Source organism: Vespula pensylvanica, chromosome 9, assembly GCF_014466175.1.
Source record: "Vespula pensylvanica isolate Volc-1 chromosome 9, ASM1446617v1, whole genome shotgun sequence".
NCBI lineage: Eukaryota > Metazoa > Arthropoda > Insecta > Hymenoptera > Vespidae > Vespula > Vespula pensylvanica.
The window spans coordinates 4,080,775-4,089,452 of NC_057693.1; the positions used below are offsets into that span (position 1 = coordinate 4,080,775).

Consider the following 8,678-nt stretch of genomic DNA (forward strand, 5'->3'; position numbering starts at 1 on the left):
AGAGAGAGAGAGAGAGAGAGAGAAAGAGAGAGAGAGAGAGAGAGAGAGAGGAGGGACTGCTGGTCGACGAGTTCGAAATCGAATCGAATCGAATCGAATCGAATCGAATCGAATCGAATCGATATTTCCATGCCTATAGCATAGAGAAGGCACCTAGGTGAATGCCTATATATATGCATTCAATGCATCGATGTGCTTGTCAGCCTGTTTTCTTTCTCTTTTCTTATTTCAACCCCCCTGCCCAGTATCCGTCATCGGTCGACACACGGTAGGGATAGCTAGGTAAATTTGTATAAAAATATAGAACGTGCGGAACAGCAGGTAGTTAGTTAGGTAGATACGACTTGCGCACGCTTACGATCAAAAAGTTCTCTATGAATAATTTCTAATCGGCCGTTAACCTTTTTTTTCTCTCCTTCTCTTTCTTCTCCCTCTTCTTCTTCTTCATCTTCTTCATCTTCATTTTTTTTCCTTCTCTTTCTTTTTTTTTCTTTTTTTCTCTTTTGCCTTCGCAACCCCTTCGGTCCCGTATTTTTACCTTCTTTCTTCGTAAGTAATTCGATACGTGCCGGTACAAGGCGCCGTTCGAGCGACAACCCATTGATCCCAAGATTCCGTCGGTTACAAGTCGACCTTTCGATTTCTATTCGATCTGAATTTCTTAGTGGTATCACAATCGAAAAAAATAACATTATCGTTCGCTCTTAGGAACACGCCTTTTTACGTTTCTTCTCTCATTCTTCTTTCTCTCTCTCTCTCTCTCTCTTTCTCTTTCTTTTTTTCTCTCACTCTTTCTATCTTTCAACTAACCGTACCTATGTATATATGTATCTTCCACATAGTGAAACGAAGCCAAGACTCTCGTCCTCGACCTTTTTCTTTTTTACCTTAGAATACGAAAGGAATACGAAAACGTTTCGTATTTTCTTGCTAATAAATCGCCATTATATGCTTCGCGTATTCGTCGTTACATACATAGCTAACAAGAATAATAGAATCGAAGGAACGGGTGTGATACTCTCCGAACGAACTTTGAAAACGATCTTAGATATTACCCTGACGTTTATTAACATTAGTTTCCCTTTGAAAAGGGATGATAAATTTATTTAAATGTAAGTAGACACGAAATGTGTATAGGCAATATGCAAGATATCGAACAATGAAAGAAATGACGATTGAAATTCACGATCACTTTTTTTCTTCTTATTACAACGGCTATCTATCTACTCACAAATTAAAACTATTAGCTAAATATTGCGTACGAATTTGCAAAGTTAATTACTTCTTTTCTTCTTGCTTTTTTCTTTCTTTAAATCAATCGAATTCGTGTCATTGACGCGTTATCACGTTACTTCTTTTTTTTTTTTTTTCTTTTTCTTTAAATCAATTGTTGATGTGTAATAATTTCCTTTAACGTCAACGACGATCGAGTTTACACGGTATACGTATCTACGCGTTTAAGGCAACATTTTTCACGCTCTTCCCAATGCTAGTCGTTCTGCCGCTCGATTGAGTTTCCTGCGGCGCGAACGTGCGTCTCGATGCGGAATACCTGTTCCGCCGAGGCGTTAAGAATCGAGCCCGTGTCTTGAATGAACTAAAAAGAGAGAGAGAGAGAGAGAGAGAGAGAGAGAGAGAGAGAGAGAAAGGCGAGAAAGAAAAAGGTCCGTCGAGGTGAACGGCGCCCAGCGGTCTGCCCGAAAGAACTCGTACGCACCAGGAAAGACAGAGACAGACAGACAGAGAGACAGAGATAGAGATAGGGAGAGAGAGAGAGAGAGAGAAAGAGAGAGAGAGAGAAAGACAAAGATAGAATGATCGAAAGAATGTGCGGGGGTTTTCAGACCATTAGGTCGTTTTTACCTATGGATCATTATCTTGAATCCAACCCTCAATGAAATCTGACACCCTTCCATTTTCTTCTTCTTCATTTTTTCTCTCTTTCTTTATTTCTCGACTGATAACACTTGGAAAAATGTGTTAAAGCAACGTGTGAAATAAGTACGAAGCAAATCTAAGAGAAATCGTAAGTGAGTTGTAGATGAAGTAAGGTCCAGCAGGTAGATCAATTCGAGTTGTCCGTTTAGCAGGTGTTATTTTCAATAAAAAAGGAAAGAAAAGAAAAAGGGAAAGAAAAGAAAAGAAAAAGATGCTGGCACATGTCGATCGTTTAAGAATCTTTCGAGAAGATCAGTCGGTTTCTTTTATTCTTGTTTCTTTCTTTCTTCGTTTTTTTATTTCTTCTTTTTCTATAAGAATTTCATTCACTCTCTCTCCCTCTCTCTCTCTCTCTCTTTCTTTCCCTGTACCTCTCTAGTAGAGGTAGTTACTATAAAATATCTTATTGGTCGAGTTTCTCTAAAGAAAAATTTAAAAGATCGGAAACGAATCGGAAACGATGAAATTAGCGTTCCCATAGAGAACGGTACTGTTCGATCTTTCTGTATGTAACGTGTATGTCTATGGCGTCTATGGCAAATAAGATTACGTCGGTTCGAAGATGGAAAATAAAGTTAGAGATAGAAAGAGAAAGAGATGGAGAAAGAGAGGGAGAAATTAGAAGAGGAAATTCCACAAAGGGACGCCGCAAAAGAGAAGACTTTACCGGGTCGTTGCACGCTTTTCCACGAGGATCGAGACAGATAAGAGATCTATGAGAGAATAACTTCCCTTTTGTGGCGGCTCGAGCGAGCGTGTTGGGGACGCTTACGTCTCCTCCTTCTCTCTTTCTCTCTCTTTCTTTCTCTCTTTCTTTTTCTCCCTACCTCTTAGCCCTCTCATACACGATTTAAAGTTACATGTATTCGCTTACCCGGATAATCCCATCGCGTAAGTATTGTTACGATACTATGACGTGAAAGACGGCTGGCCAGCCTAATCGTCCTTTCCTACGAGATATACGTTTTTCGATTTTCACTTTTCCCTCGTTTAATCCTCAAACAGTACAACGAGAGAAAGAGGGAGAGATAGATTGAGGGAGAGAGAGAGAGAGAGAGAGAGAGAGAGAGAGAGAGAGAGAGAGAGGAGAGAGACTCCGATACAATCGATTAAACTCGATTCGATGGAATCACGCTTTCGCCTATTTCCTGCACGCTAAACTAACGTGACAGCAAACTCGTTATCGATTATCGTAATAGTATCGTACGATTAAACGAAAATATATATATATATGTGTGTGTGTGTGTATGTGTATGTGCCTATATCTATCTATTTATTTAAATAGACAATGTCATATGTATAAGGATAAGGTAGATATTTACAATATAAATCATTTCTATAGAAATCTTTGTAAACATCCGTATGGCGACGTGTTACTAATAGTATTTAGGTATGTAAATATGTAGGTATAATATCCAGATGAGATCAATTGACCTTGGTTCCATTCGTCTCTTCTATGTTTTGTTTCTGTTCAGTCGTCCTATAACCGTTCTACAAGTAAGACGTATTATTATAAGACGTAGCAGTTTCATATTTGTCGTTCTAATATACGTAAGTACATATTTGTCTATCGATTATACATATATTAAATATATTTTAATCGCCATCAACGAATGTAAACGTTAAGTATGTAATTATAAAGAGCATCGTCGCAGATATTATATTTGTAAAAATAACGTTGCCTGAATAGATCGGGATAGATCGTGAATAGTACGATCGATACGGGATGATAACTGAAACGGATAGTATTTCTTTTCTTCGTAAAAAATAAAAGAAAAAGAAAATAAAGAAACGAAACGTAATCGTATTTTGGTTAAAATACGTGAATGCAATGGGGAGAATGAAAGGAGGAAAAGGAGGATTGAAAATCTCTTGGCTTTTTCGTCCCTTGTGTTATTTCCCGGTAGCTTCGAATTACGTGGCGATCCACGCAGTCCATTCCGAGCCACGTAGGAATAAAAGGGAAGAAGACGACTACGCGTATATCCTTGGTTGCCTTTCTCCGAGCAATCTTCCTAATCTCGAAGATGGACCGATAACGTCAGTCAATTGGCGATCGACTGACTCGAAATAGAGAGAAACAGAAAAAGAGAGAGAGAGAGAGAGAGAGAGAGAGAGAGAAAGAGAGAGAGATAGTCTGCTCCCCTTTTTTGGCGGCGTGCGAGCCAAGAGGCACCCTCGTCTCTCTTCATCTCTTCGTCCATTGTGGGAAAAAATGTACCAAACAATCGGTTAGCTCGCAAGGATAGCCAGCTCGTCCATTGTGTCGCCGTTAAATGCACTCGTAGATCTTACGATTTCTTTTCCTTCGTATTTAACGAAATGTTCCGCGAGCTCGATCGTCATCCCTTTTTCTTTTTCTTTCTTCCTTTTTCCCGATTAGATATATCTATCTATTCGAGCGTTTAGTTTGCGTGTAAAAGTCCGTCCATGTGGGTACCTACGTGCTTGCTCAAATCAGATCTCCTATTGCGATTATTTACCTACTCGTGGTTTTTATATTTGCTAACGTTAGTCGTATTTTTACACACACACACACACACGCACACACACACACACACATATAGATATAAATATTAAAAATTATGATTAATGTTACCGATTAAACTAATCCGTTTAAAGTGACACGATATTATAATACGAAATAATTTTTAAGTACAGCGATATCTATTCATATTCAAATAGAATGGAAAAGGCGCAACAGCTGATTAAAATTTACAATTATAGAGATTTAACTTTGTAATTTAATTATTGAACAATATTCTCATTGATAATGCAATGTAAATAGCTATTGTAAATTAATATGAAAGGGAAAATCGAAATGGAGGAAGAATGGATCAAGAAATGAATCACACCTTTCGATAGAGCGTAGTAAGTACTTATGTATTCTGATAAAAATACGAACTCGTAAGCTCAATTTCGAGACGAACGTATAAGAGGATCTCGAAGGATACAAGAAAGAGTCTAATTTCGTCCTGAACGGATTCGTATCGATGCGCATAGAAGAAAAAGAATAAAAGAGAGAGATAGAGCGAGAGATAGAGCGAGAGCGAGCAAGAGAGAAAATGTGGTGACCGGTAGCCGAGTGGTACATAGGTAACTATAAAGAACTCGAATCCTGAATTCGGCTTATCCTGGATTTCCTCTTTTACTCGCGCCTTCTTCGTAGACGAAGAATGCGCAAGAATACCTACACCTGCCGAAAGGAGGAAAGGAACATGGATGAGCTTGCCTTTCTTTAATAAGCAACGATGCGTACAACTCGACGATGTTCAGTATCGATCGATCGTACAGGAAAAAGGAAGTAAGAAAGAGAGATAAAGAGAAAGAAAGAGAGAAAGAGAAAGAGAGAGAGAGAGAGAGATTACAAATTCAATTGTATACCATTCATTCTTTATTTATTATTATTAAATATAATCCCATTTTTTGGAATAAATAGAGAAAAAAAAAATACTTAAGTAGATATTTTTGATAGAGGTATGCAGTTATTTGTTAATTCTTTTTTCTCTGTTTTTTCTTTCTTGTTTATTTATTTACCTTTGTTGTTGTATTGTTGTTGTCGTTGTATCGAAAAAAAATTGTATAAGAAAAGAAGAAAGGAAGAAAGTAATAGTGGAAAATTCTTTCTGTCTGTCTGTCTTTTTCTAACGTGGACACAGATGGCATACGTCAGATCCGTGAGGTGTCGTATGAGATATATGTAGAGACGCGAAAAGTGGAAGAGGGGTATGGAGGTAGGTACGTGTGTAGGAGGTATATGTATACAAGAAAAAGATAGAGAGGGAGAGAGAGAGAGAGAGAGGGTGGATTTATTCGCGAATGTTGGCTCCTTCGCAAACCACGATTTATTTGCCTGGGCTAAAAGCTTGAGAGCCCGTCTTCTATTCGTCCTGTATTCCTCCTCTATGTATCCCGTATTCCGTTCTGTATTCCTCACTGGGAATAGCAGTCGATGGTGATACCGCTGTATTCTGGATTCGCGTCGTCGTATTTTCATCCATCAATCCCACGTACCTAAGTATCTATCCATGAGAGAAAAAAAGTGGCTTGTACGCTTGCGCGAAATAGAGAATAAAACCTATAAGATGGAGAGTCGAACAAATATTTTTTTTATCATTCGTTGATACGAAGACTGGAAATTAAAAGAAAGAGAAAAAAACAAAAACAAATCAGAACAAAGAAAACAAAAGCTGATCCAGTTTTTCTTCGATCATTTCTTCATATTTAACATTTATCATATTTACAGATAGTAAAAAAGTATAATCGTAACAGATATAATAACAGGTATATTTTTTTTATAGAAACGAAGGTTAAACAATTACGAAGGTTTAATTATTTTAATAGTAATTTTAAATGGAATAAAAAAAAAAGAGGAAGAAAGAATCGCATATAATAATTTGATTATAATCGAATCGATTGAACTTTTATAAGATAATTTCGTTAGCATTAAATATGGGGAGTATATAGATGGATACCTGAGTATCTATTAGAACGAGCACAGACTCCAATGGACAGTAGTGGTCAGGATTGAATCAAGTCCCTATTGTAGGTGCAAATTCGCATGTAAGTAGATGCGCAGGAGGTATGATATCCAAGCTCAAACCCTCGAGTTTCCGTCGGATGCTTTTAAAGGGCTTACTGGTTAGTATTAGCTGGGTATTAGTTCTATCCCTGGTGAGCCCTCTATTTATCTCTTTCTCTCTCTCTCCCTCTCTCTCTCTCTCTTTCTCTGTCTCTCAATCCTCTCCATCCCTTTCTCTCATTCTCCCGTTTCCCTTCTCCTCTTTTTGTCCTATTCTATCCAACTACTCACGCAGCTTCTTGCTTTTCGAATTCGTCGTTGAACTGTTATTAATTATTTGCAGCTACGGCATTGAAACGAGTATTAGTCGTTAAGAAGAGTTATCGGGAGTTTGAACATCTGTATATTACAAATGTCAATGTGAACGTCGTGCATGGATTTAAAAAACTATACAACCCTAAAAAAAAATTGTCTTGCTATAAGTAACTACTTAACTATAGAATATCTATCGATATATTTAATAAAAATATCATTTTTATCAACGATACCGTTTTAATTTAATTCGAGTCGAAAAAATTGTCGTTCGCTGTATTCCGGAATAATTTCTATTTACCGAGGTATATTCAGGTATAGGTAAAATTCTATTCGTCCCGATGATATATTAATCTCATTTGACAAATAGAAAATAAAAGAAGAAAAGAAGCATGTATCTTGAGCTAAACATATAGGCACCAGCTGTGCGATATAACAACAATTTGGTATGGATCTTCTCGTAAAGTAAATCTTACCGGTGGCCGTTCATTGTTGATCATCGTCGTGCCTTTCAGGGCACCTGCTCATCTTCAAAGTGGAAGACAATCAGCGTGCGACAAGTCGGCTTAGACGATCATTCAAGATCGGCTTCATAGTGAGAAGAAAAAGGAATGGAAAAAGGGAAAAGAATAAGAAGAATAAAAGACTTAGGTTTCGAATTATCAGGTATAATAAGGGGTCTCTTTCGTTTCCTCTTGACCAAACAGAGAATCGAAAAAAGGGATGGATGGCTTTTCTCCTTCCTTTGCTATTCTTCTTTCTTCTGTGTTTCCTGCTGGTGTTTCCTGTCGAATAGAAAACGAAGGAAAAAAGAAAAAAAAAAGAAAAGAAAAAAAAAAGGAAAAAAAAGAAAGAAGAAAAAGTAAAAGAAAGAAAAGAGAGAAAGAACGTAGGGGGCGCGATCAGTGGATAGTTTGAACCTGGTGTTCCAACTGGTGGCCGTCTTTTACTATCCAGCAGAGAACCTTTTACGATCCACCTCCAAAGCATCCTACGTGCCAAAGGAAATCGCCTTGGACAATGGCCCAAGGATGACACGGCTGTCCCCACCTTTCCAAACGTCTAGAAGAACGTTCGACACGAAAAGCCGAACTACGACTTCCGACGAAGCTAAGGAACCAACCAAACTTCTTTTACGCTTCCTTACTATCGTAACCGAACTCCTCCTGCGAAGGAGTCGAAGAACTCCACGGAGACTCCTTTTTTTTTTCTTTCTTTATACCTGAAAAAGATCGATACTTAAGTTTCTCAGATAATACGGACTCTCACGAGTTTGGGGTCACGCGTGACCACACAATCGTCTTCATTCAACTTTACAATACTATGGAATTTAAATATTTCAACGTGGTTTAGATTTTCTCTTTTTTCTTGTACTCTCTCCCTTTTTTTTCCTTTTTATATCGAATTTTGACTCGCAAATTGCAATTCTATCGTAATTAATGTGATAGGTCGATGAATAAGTGAATAACGTGTGTCGGAATTTTCAATAAAAAAAAAATATATATATATATATACACGTACACCGAACGCAGTAGTATCCGTCATTTATTTAGAAATAAAATATTGAAAATTGATAAATCTAATATTGATAAGTATCTTACAAACACATTCGCTCGTTGGTCAAACTTATTATCGACGTGGGTACTCTACGTGGGTACACAGATGCAGACGGTAAGATTTACACTTAGGGTGTTATTCAATGTCGAGGAGGGTGGCAAAAGGGAGAAGGGCCAAGCTTCCCTCGAGCGAAAGAACCCCCCTGAGCAAAGCCGCACCCCTCTGTCCTTCGTTCGAGAGGGTGGTGAACGTTCCTCTACCCCTCCCGAAACAAAACATATTGTCCGAATTTAATTGTGGATGGGGTGCATTAGATATTCATACGTTACATGTTCTACGACGCGTACAA

The 8,678-nt window shown here is 37.9% G+C and overlaps 1 protein-coding gene across 4 annotated transcripts in view; it reads right to left on the bottom strand.

The window, feature by feature from the left end:
- Positions 1 to 5,711: 5,711 nt before the first annotated feature.
- LOC122631951 (peroxisome biogenesis protein 1) overlaps positions 5,712 to 8,678 on the bottom strand; it is a 115,987-nt gene continuing 113,020 nt past the window's right edge. Inside the window, exons 16-17 of one of the 4 annotated variants that reach the window (XR_006327792.1) lie at positions 6,414 to 7,994; positions 5,712 to 6,016 (exon numbers count right to left, since the gene is read on the bottom strand). The gene's annotated coding sequence lies outside the window, so the exon portion shown is untranslated. Of the gene's footprint in view, positions 6,017 to 6,312; positions 7,995 to 8,678 lie in introns of those variants that run through there. The other 3 variants (XR_006327791.1, XR_006327793.1, XM_043818209.1) reach the window with 3 other exon arrangements.